At 40.3% G+C, this 8,880-nt stretch overlaps 1 long non-coding RNA gene across 3 annotated transcripts; it reads right to left on the bottom strand.

Annotated features, from left to right (window-relative positions):
* Positions 1-7: 7 nt before the first annotated feature.
* On the bottom strand, positions 8-8,422 carry LOC111866629. 3 transcript variants are annotated; one of them, XR_002843180.2, is made up of 4 exons: positions 8,346-8,422; positions 6,628-6,823; positions 4,705-5,726; positions 8-132 (listed from the first exon to the last, which is right to left on the bottom strand). It is a non-coding gene; the product is annotated as an uncharacterized LOC111866629 (long non-coding RNA). The 3 variants fall into 3 exon arrangements; XR_002843183.2 differs by lacking the exon at positions 8-132 and having other exon boundaries at positions 3,428-4,832; positions 5,068-5,726; positions 8,346-8,421; XR_002843184.2 differs by lacking the exon at positions 8-132 and having other exon boundaries at positions 3,428-4,832; positions 5,407-5,726; positions 8,346-8,421.
* Between the last annotated feature and the right edge of the window lie 458 nt (positions 8,423-8,880).

Raw genomic sequence — 8,880 nt, 5'->3', positions numbered from 1 at the left:
ACAACACATCACTGAAGCATTTCCATATTCATTGTCAGATTTGTTTCATGGCAACACAGTTCATATAAGGGTGATGCTAAGAACACCAAGCAGCAATCTCCTTCGAGGTCTTCTAATTCTCCAAGATTTCACCTGACGAAAAAAATCAGTCACTCAATCCCTTGAAATATATGACGCTCCACTAGGACATCATAATATTAAATAAATAATTATATTAATTATATCAGAGAACAGTTAATTTTAAATATGTATGTCAAACATTTTCAACAATGATTCAATTTCAATTATAACTTGAGTCAAATTGATCACATTTACTTAAAGTCATGTCATTAACTGAAAAAATCACGTTATGTAAACAGTGTGTGTTTCCTTCTACCCACATGCAAATGGAAGCACCAGGAATTCTAGTTAAGAACACTGCCAGCTGCAAGGTTGTCTGAGGCAGACAGGCAGGCAGGCACACAAGAAAGAAAAAAGCAGGTTTATTCATGCTAAAGAATAGCCATGCACACAGGAATCGAGGTTAAGGCAAGCGGATGCAAATATGCAACTGAACTGAAGGCAACAGGTAACTGAAGTTATGAGCTATGACATGGATGGCCAGAGTGTGATCCCTGCTAGAAAGGTAAGGGATGCTACTTTATTCGACACTGTTCGGGGGAGCACTGAAGCCCAACCACCATACCACTACAGATAAACCTAAATGGGGATCCTTCCATAGTACAGGCAGCTGGATCTTCAAAATAATCACGTTTAGATCTCAGGTGAAGAATACATGAAGGTTCACCACCACCCTCACCCCTCATCACCAAGCCCCTTAATACTCCATCATCATCTCTAAAATGCGATTAGATAACATATGAAGCTGATGAACATCAATCTGACACAAACACAACAGTCTCATTATGCGTACAGCATCTACGCACCTCTGGCATCACTCACCAGAAAATGCATGCCAAGAAATGCTAGGACACAAAGGAAGGTGGATACATACTTTCGGCTTTCTTGGTGTGGCCCTCACCACCAGAATACAAAATTCATTTCTGCCTGAAATAATTTTCCTCACTCCCTTCAGGAAAAAGTTCAGGCAATAACTTAAATTATACCATTACTGCTTCCATCCACATCCCTTCCAATCGTTATTACCATCTGATGCAGTTTTAGTCTCATTTACTGTCACTGAACTGCAAATAAAATATAAACACATGTGGAACAACTTACAGCTCCAAATATATGCAGATGCTGGCAGGGCACCTCATTCTAGATCACAACTGCCTCTACGTAGTCCGACCCACTGACAGTATTAGTAAACAAACCATAAATAAATAAAATTAACAAAAACAAAACAACTTCTGAAACCAAATTTTTCAATTAATTATCATCATCAATACATTCCAAACAGCACAAAACCAGTCACTAAAATTCACTAACCTCTGATGCTGTGTTGAGTCAAGGCTGCTCTGGGTGGAGGCACCCGTGTCCTCTCTTNCACACACACACACACACGTCTTCTCTTTCATAAGAATGCCAACACAGGATGTTCGTCAAGTAATAACAGACGGAGAACTCCTCACTTACGTCTTTGTTATTCCGCAAGAAGCCACGCACAGACCTAGACATACAAATGCCATGGAAACGCGCCCTTCTTCTGAAGCTAACAATCACTCCACTATTCAAGAATCTCCCAACATTTTTTGGAACCAAAACGTTCACTGACAATTTCACACATTGAACTGGTGACACATGATAATGATACCCTGCCATTAGTTTTAAGAAACATGCCCTATTTCTAGTTTCCACAATTATAGGAACCTAACTTGGCAGAAAGAAAAAATAACTGGAATAATAGCACTTGTTAAAGCAGTATCTATTTCACAAATTTAATGTACATGTTTTGCTATAGTCTGTGGTCGGAAACTCAGAAATACATCCCTTCTTCCACTGACAATTAAAAGGTTAAATCACAACTTCAGCAAAGTTTTCTTGCCTACTGTATATTATTGTTTCTCGCTTAACTCATTCCTTCTGATCCGCAAATTATTTTACCTCTACCATAATATATTCAGCTTTATTCTGATGTGAAGATTTGTTAGGTTTGTCCTAGATACTCTTAAGACTGGCTTAAGCAATGATAATAATGAACTCGTACTGTTCCAGTTAATTCTAAAGCTGAAATTAACATTCACCGGTGTGCAACTTTTTTTTCGGCATTTGAAACTCTCGATTTCATTACAAAAACAACGTCAATACACCGAGAAAACTATTCATTCACAAACAATATTAAACATTCTTCAATTATGTCCGCATTAAATGAATAAATAACGGCAAAACACTTCTTATTACGACTTACATTTCAACGAAATCCTCGTAACACTTCCTTCTCCTTAGACCATCCGACTGAGAAAATGGCTGCCCAAACATAAACAAATTAGCTTCAACATTTCTCCGCAAGTGGCGCGGTTTCCAACCTCCATACCCCCACTCCACACTGCACAGAGAACCGACAGCGCCTCTAGCGCCTCTAGGGCCTGTAGTGGATATCACTGCTGTCCATTCGGTTACTGTCCTTCAGTATCTGAATTCTGACACTTTTTCAAAGCAACCCTTCCTTGGCTATTAGTTACTATAGGATTCTGACGATGGTGTATAACACACTCATATGTTGGGTTTTTGGAATTTATCCATCGTCCTGGTTTTTAAGATAACAAATAAAAACACGACGTTTCGGAAACTGGATCTGTTTCCGTCCTCAGGTGAAGGAAAACACCTATTCAGTTGGGTCCGTTAGAAAGAGCTAGCCTTACAGTGATTGGGGCTAGTTTCTTCAGTTATTCCATGCAAATGTCACACTAAACTAATGCCATGATGTCCCCATCCTATTCCTGGTCAATCAAATCTTACTGTCTCATTCCATTCTACATACACTCTGAGATGACACAGCATCGATAAATAGCATGAGAACCAATTTGCCAAAGGCAGTCCACTCACTGCAGTAAAAACGCTTTGGGGGTCAATGTAGGACAAGCTCCACAAGAGAAGCTATAGCAGTCTAGTTCATGCTGAAGGCCACAAGAACGAGCAAACATCACACAAGATCTGCATATAAGAAAACACCGTTAACAGCCCGTGGAGGCCCATAGGTGTGCGAGACGTTAAGGTTCCCACATTTTCTAGACAATCGGCTCGCAGATGGCGGTAAGGTTGTCAGCCTTACGCGCCAGCCGCTCTTTACCACCTACATTCCAAGAATATTACTGGTACTCATTTTCTGCTAGAGGCTTGAATCGACAAAAAAAAAATAATCCAATGACCTCATCGGGATTCAATCCCATGGCCTTCCGGCTTGTAGCTCATTACCTCAACCAACAGCTGTACTGTCATGAAAACTGTTGCCCCCCGGGGTTGCCAACCTGCTGTCTAGGTAACTGAAGTTATGAGCTTCGACATGGATGGCCAGAGTGCGATCCCTGCTAGAAAGGTAAGGGATGCTACTTTCTTCGACACTGTTCGGGGCACCACTGAGGTCCAACCACCATACCACTACAGATAAACCTAAATGGGGATCCTTCCATAGTACAGGCAGTTGGACTTTTAGATCTCAGGTGAAGAATACATGAAGGTTCACCACCACCCTCACCCCTCACCCCCAAGCCCCTTAATACTCCATCATCATCTCTATGATGCGCTTAGATAACATGTGAAGCTGATGAACATCAATCTGAGACAAACACAACAGTCTCATCATGCGTACAGCATCTACGCACCTCTGGCATCACTCACCAGAAAATGTATGCCAAGGAATGCTAGGACACAAAGGAAGGTGGATACATACTTTCTGCTTTCTTGGTGTGGCCCTCACCATCAGAATACAAAATTCATTTCTGCCTGAAATAATGTCTCTTTGGCCCGATCACCTGGATGCCACGCATCAAATTATGGGTAAAGCACTATTAACAATATTGTGAAAATATACAGCGCACACTTAAAACTGACATTTGGTAGAACGATTTACGATTCACAAAATTAAGACTATGCTGAACTGTTACCGTGTCACCACCAGCCACTGAATTCACACGCAACTATTCATTGTCAGGTCAAGATACTCACAATGATGAGAAGTCAAAGATATAGTGCCCACAGAATGAATTCCACATTTCTGAAATGTGAAAGTTCAAAACTGGGCTCATTACGTCACTATTAACTACCTCACCAACCGCAGGCCTAAGAATTACAGAGAAAATGTTGCACTGTTCTTTAGAACTTCTGTTCAAAATATTATTTCCTAATTTGAACATTTATCAAGATGTGGCCAGAAATGCCATGGTCATTAAAACATTTGCTCTCCTCCATGCTGCTTTCTTGCTTGGCTCATTCTCTCACTTACAAGATGGACGTAACACTCCACTCTCAAGTGTATCCCGAATATCAACAGGCTGCACGGCTTTATATTCCAGAAGACAAGACCTCTCAAATTCCGATCCAAACAAAACTCATTAAAATGAAGCATACCTTATGCTTTGCGTGTCCAACATCATCTTTTAAAACCTTAAACCATTTCAAGAAATTTCAAAACAAACAACATGTAAACTTCTACTAGATAACACTGTGTCATTCAACAAAGACAGAATCTAGACACCTTTCATAAAGTTTCACGTGCCCTGCAGTAAATACTGTCCTCAATTTTAACACGATAATGCGACTCACCTCCAACTAGGGCACAGGTCAAGAAAACGTATGTCTATATATCCACAACCCCACAGGTCTTCGTGGCACAGGCGTACTGCTTAATTACTTAAGCACGGTAAGAACACCAACAACCTTTGCGCTTCTTCCTAGGTGGAAACCCACACAAAAAACAACAAGTAAAGTTACAGGTCTGTGTATCTTCCCTCTGCTATTTTTAAACAAGAGGTCGCAATACAGAAGATTCATCGTGCCTTTTCCAAATTCAGTGCGATCTCAGTTTATTTTCCTATGATATTCTGGGTCCCGGAATAAGTAAACTTTGTTGCATTTTCTAAGGATATATTTGGCATCTCTGGTGATAAGACATCGACATATACTTACCTTTCTCTCGAGTGCAATAAAATAGCCTGGCAAAATGAGTAAGCTTGGAAGACCCGATATCTGATTCTGGTATCCTATAAATAAATTATGAGAATTTCGGAGTCAACCTGACGACCTGCACAACACAGAAGTACAAGCCACAAAACAATAAGAGATATTACAGGAGGGACACGAGGAAATAAAGACCATGACGAGTGTTAAGATAAGCACACGGGAACCACTCACGGAAACAACCTAGGAAAGGAAAAACATACATCAACTGGGATGCTGCTGATAATCATCATTATCACTACAGCATGAACACAAAAGTGAGGATAAGAAATAGCCATCATTTATTACCTGTAGCTGTGCTGACGTTCACTGCCACACTAGAATAAATAGTCAAAGTGTGCTGTCTCTCTTCACAACAACCATAGTGGCTATACATGCCAATAAGTCACGAAAAATACTCTGCATATAATTCCACACGATAATGTTCACAACAGCACAGAATAATCCTGCTCTTCGAGTGGTCTTCTTAGACGCACCTGCGCAGCCTGCACTGCAGTGGCATACCCACATGGAAGTAGTGCACGATGTCTGCGTGCGGATGGTCAACTGACACGTCAAAGCAAGACATTCTCACGGAATGCCAGCTCCTGTGCTTGCGCCAGGTATATCTGTAAGACAATATCAAATATCAGTAACAGATTCCAAGACATTTCACAGGTTTGGAGAAGGCAACGAATACAACGGGTCTCTGCTGAAGAATAAGGAACGTTTCAGTAAGCTTTTCACTTCTCATACTTTTCACAGACGGGCTGCATCTACTCGTATGTGCTCGTATCGCCAAATAATGGAAACGGTGGTCTCCTTACAACAGAACTTTTGGCGCATCAGTTCACCTGTTCACCAGTGTTCTAAGTCAGCACGTGCAACCAGGGCAGCAGATACATGAGGTAGTGCCCATCCCCTCACATTACTGGCATGTGAGAGAAATGTCTAGGCCAGGTTCAGTCACAAGGGAACGATGTGGAGAACATTACAGCAAGTATCTGCAAACCACATCATTGCTCCCACCATCAAAATTGAACTCTGAATTTGTAGCCACCTTCACATTTATGAACACAAATTAAGTGTGTTAAAGTAGTGACACTTCTGACTTCTATTCTGAAGAGCCAAGGCTGGCTGAGGACTTTTTTCTGGTTCTCCTCACTCCCTTCACGAAAAAGTTCAGGCAATAACTTAAATTATACCATTACTGCTTCCATCCACATCCCTTCCAATCGTTATTACCATCTGATGCAGTTTTAGTCTCATTTACTGTCACTGAACTGCAAATAAAATATAAACACATGTGGAACAACTTACAGCTCCAAATATATGCAGATGCTGGCAGGGCACCTCATTCTAGATCACAACTGCCTCTACGTAGTCCGACCCACTGACAGTATTAGTAAACAAACCATAAATAAATAAAATTAACAAAAACAAAACAACTTCTCAAACCAAATTTTTCAATTAATTATCATCATCAATACATTCCAAACAGCACAAAACCAGTCACTAAAATTCACTAACCTCTGATGCTGTGTTGAGTCAAGGCTGCTCTGGGTGGAGGCACCCGTGTCCTCTCTTTATCACATCTTCCACAGCTCCTGGATGCTCTACTATTCTGCAAGCTAAGGAAACACCCGCAGCGGCCATTTCGCTCTGATGGAACAGGATGAAGGGGTGGAGCACATACAAAATTCATGTGCTGATGCATAACCGTGTACTGAAAAACAAGTTAAGAAGAAACAATACAGCTGAATCCTACAGAACATGCGACTGATTCACATACTCTATCACGCTCATGAGAAAAACAGGTACCCAACACACAAACTCAAGGACTGCATCTCTCCAAAACTACAGTCTCATCTTAGACATCACATGCACATTGAGCTGATACACATAATACACCACTCAAAACTGAACTGCATAACAACTTATTATTAAGGCAAAAATTTCTCTGGCACAGAAAAAACAAAGGCCCTACATTAACAATCGTTATCATCTCTTCGTATATTATGATGAGAGGGGAACATGTTCCGCTCTATTGATCTACATTCAAATCTGGCTATAAAATTTGACTTCTCTCCCTCTTATCTCTAAAAAGAATACCCTTTCATCCAGTGAACTCTCCACATTAAATTTCCTGTTGCAGCCAAAACAGCATGACAAAAAAGCCTCTTACATTAAGTAGAATGAGCTAACATAATGAGCATGCTCTTCTCTCTTCCTTATCATCTCATTATAGCTGCGAATTTACGGGAATTTCCTAACTGTAGGCAGGACACATTTTTATTTTCATATATAAATGGGTTATGGGTTTTTGGAGGTTATCAGTCAACTGTGAAACCCATGTATTTTCATCATACTGTGTCATCACACACACACACACACACACACACACGTCTTCTCTTTCATAAGAATGCCAACACAGGATGTTCGTCAAGTAATAACAGACGGAGAACTCCTCACTTACGTCTTTGTTATTCCGCAAGAAGCCACGCACAGACCTAGACATACAAATGCCATGGAAACGCGCCCTTCTTCTGAAGCTAACAATCACTCCACTATTCAAGAATCTCCCAACATTTTTTGGAACCAAAACGTTCACTGACAATTTCACACATTGAACTGGTGACACATGATAATGATACCCTGCCATTAGTTTTAAGAAACATGCCCTATTTCTAGTTTCCACAATTATAGGAACCTAACTTGGCAGAAAGAAAAAATAACTGGAATAATAGCACTTGTTAAAGCAGTATCTATTTCACAAATTTAATGTACATGTTTTGCTATAGTCTGTGGTCGGAAACTCAGAAATACATCCCTTCTTCCACTGACAATTAAAAGGTTAAATCACAACTTCAGCAAAGTTTTCTTGCCTACTGTATATTATTGTTTCTCGCTTAACTCACTCCTTCTGATCTGCAAATTATTTTACCTCTACCATAATATATTCAGCTTTATTCTGATGTGAAGATTTGTTAGGTTTGTCCTAGAAACTCTTAAGACTGGCTTAAGCAATGACAATAATGAACTCGTACTGTTCCAGTTAATTCGAAAGCTGAAATTAACATTCACCGGTGTGCAACTTTTTTTTCGGCATTTGAAACTCTCGATTTCATTACAAAAACAACGTCAATACACCAAGAAAACTATTCATTCACAAACAATATTAAACATTCTTCAATTATGTCTGCATTAAATGAATAAATAACGGCAAAACACTTCTTATTACTACGTACATTTCAACGAAATTCTCGTAACACTTCCGTCTCCTTAGACCACCCGACTCAGAAAATGGCTGCCCAAACATAAACAAATTACCTTCAACATTTCTCCGCAAGTGGCGCGGTTTCCAACCTCCATACCCCCTCCACACTGCACAGAGAACTGACAGCGCCTCTAGCGTTCAAGACCTTCAAGACCTTTCAAGACCTTCAAGACTGAGCAACAATCTGTTAGTCTACACAACGTGAAATAAGACACCCAGCTTCAGTAATCTCTGCCGGCCTCTTCTGTGAGAACAAAGTAGACCACGTTAGTGTGTGTGTTCACAATATTTAGTATGTTTCTTAACAGACTNAGAGACTTGGGCAAGTATTCAGAGCAAGGTACTGGTATATTTGTTAGAAATATGATGCTACATCACCAAGATTCATGTAAATGAATTCATTTGCCTCCCACAAAGCATTATGTGTGATAAAGGTTTCAAGGTTATGAAAGATTCTGCATTCGCTTGGAACAGGAATGCCGAGAATTCTGCTACAGAGAGCTGAA

Source organism: Cryptotermes secundus, unplaced genomic scaffold (assembly GCF_002891405.2).
Source record: "Cryptotermes secundus unplaced genomic scaffold, Csec_1.0 scaffold4072, whole genome shotgun sequence".
NCBI classification, from domain to species: Eukaryota; Metazoa; Arthropoda; class Insecta; order Blattodea; family Kalotermitidae; genus Cryptotermes; species Cryptotermes secundus.
Note: the sequence above shows the minus strand (reverse complement) of the source record. Positions and strands in the feature narration are given on the sequence as shown.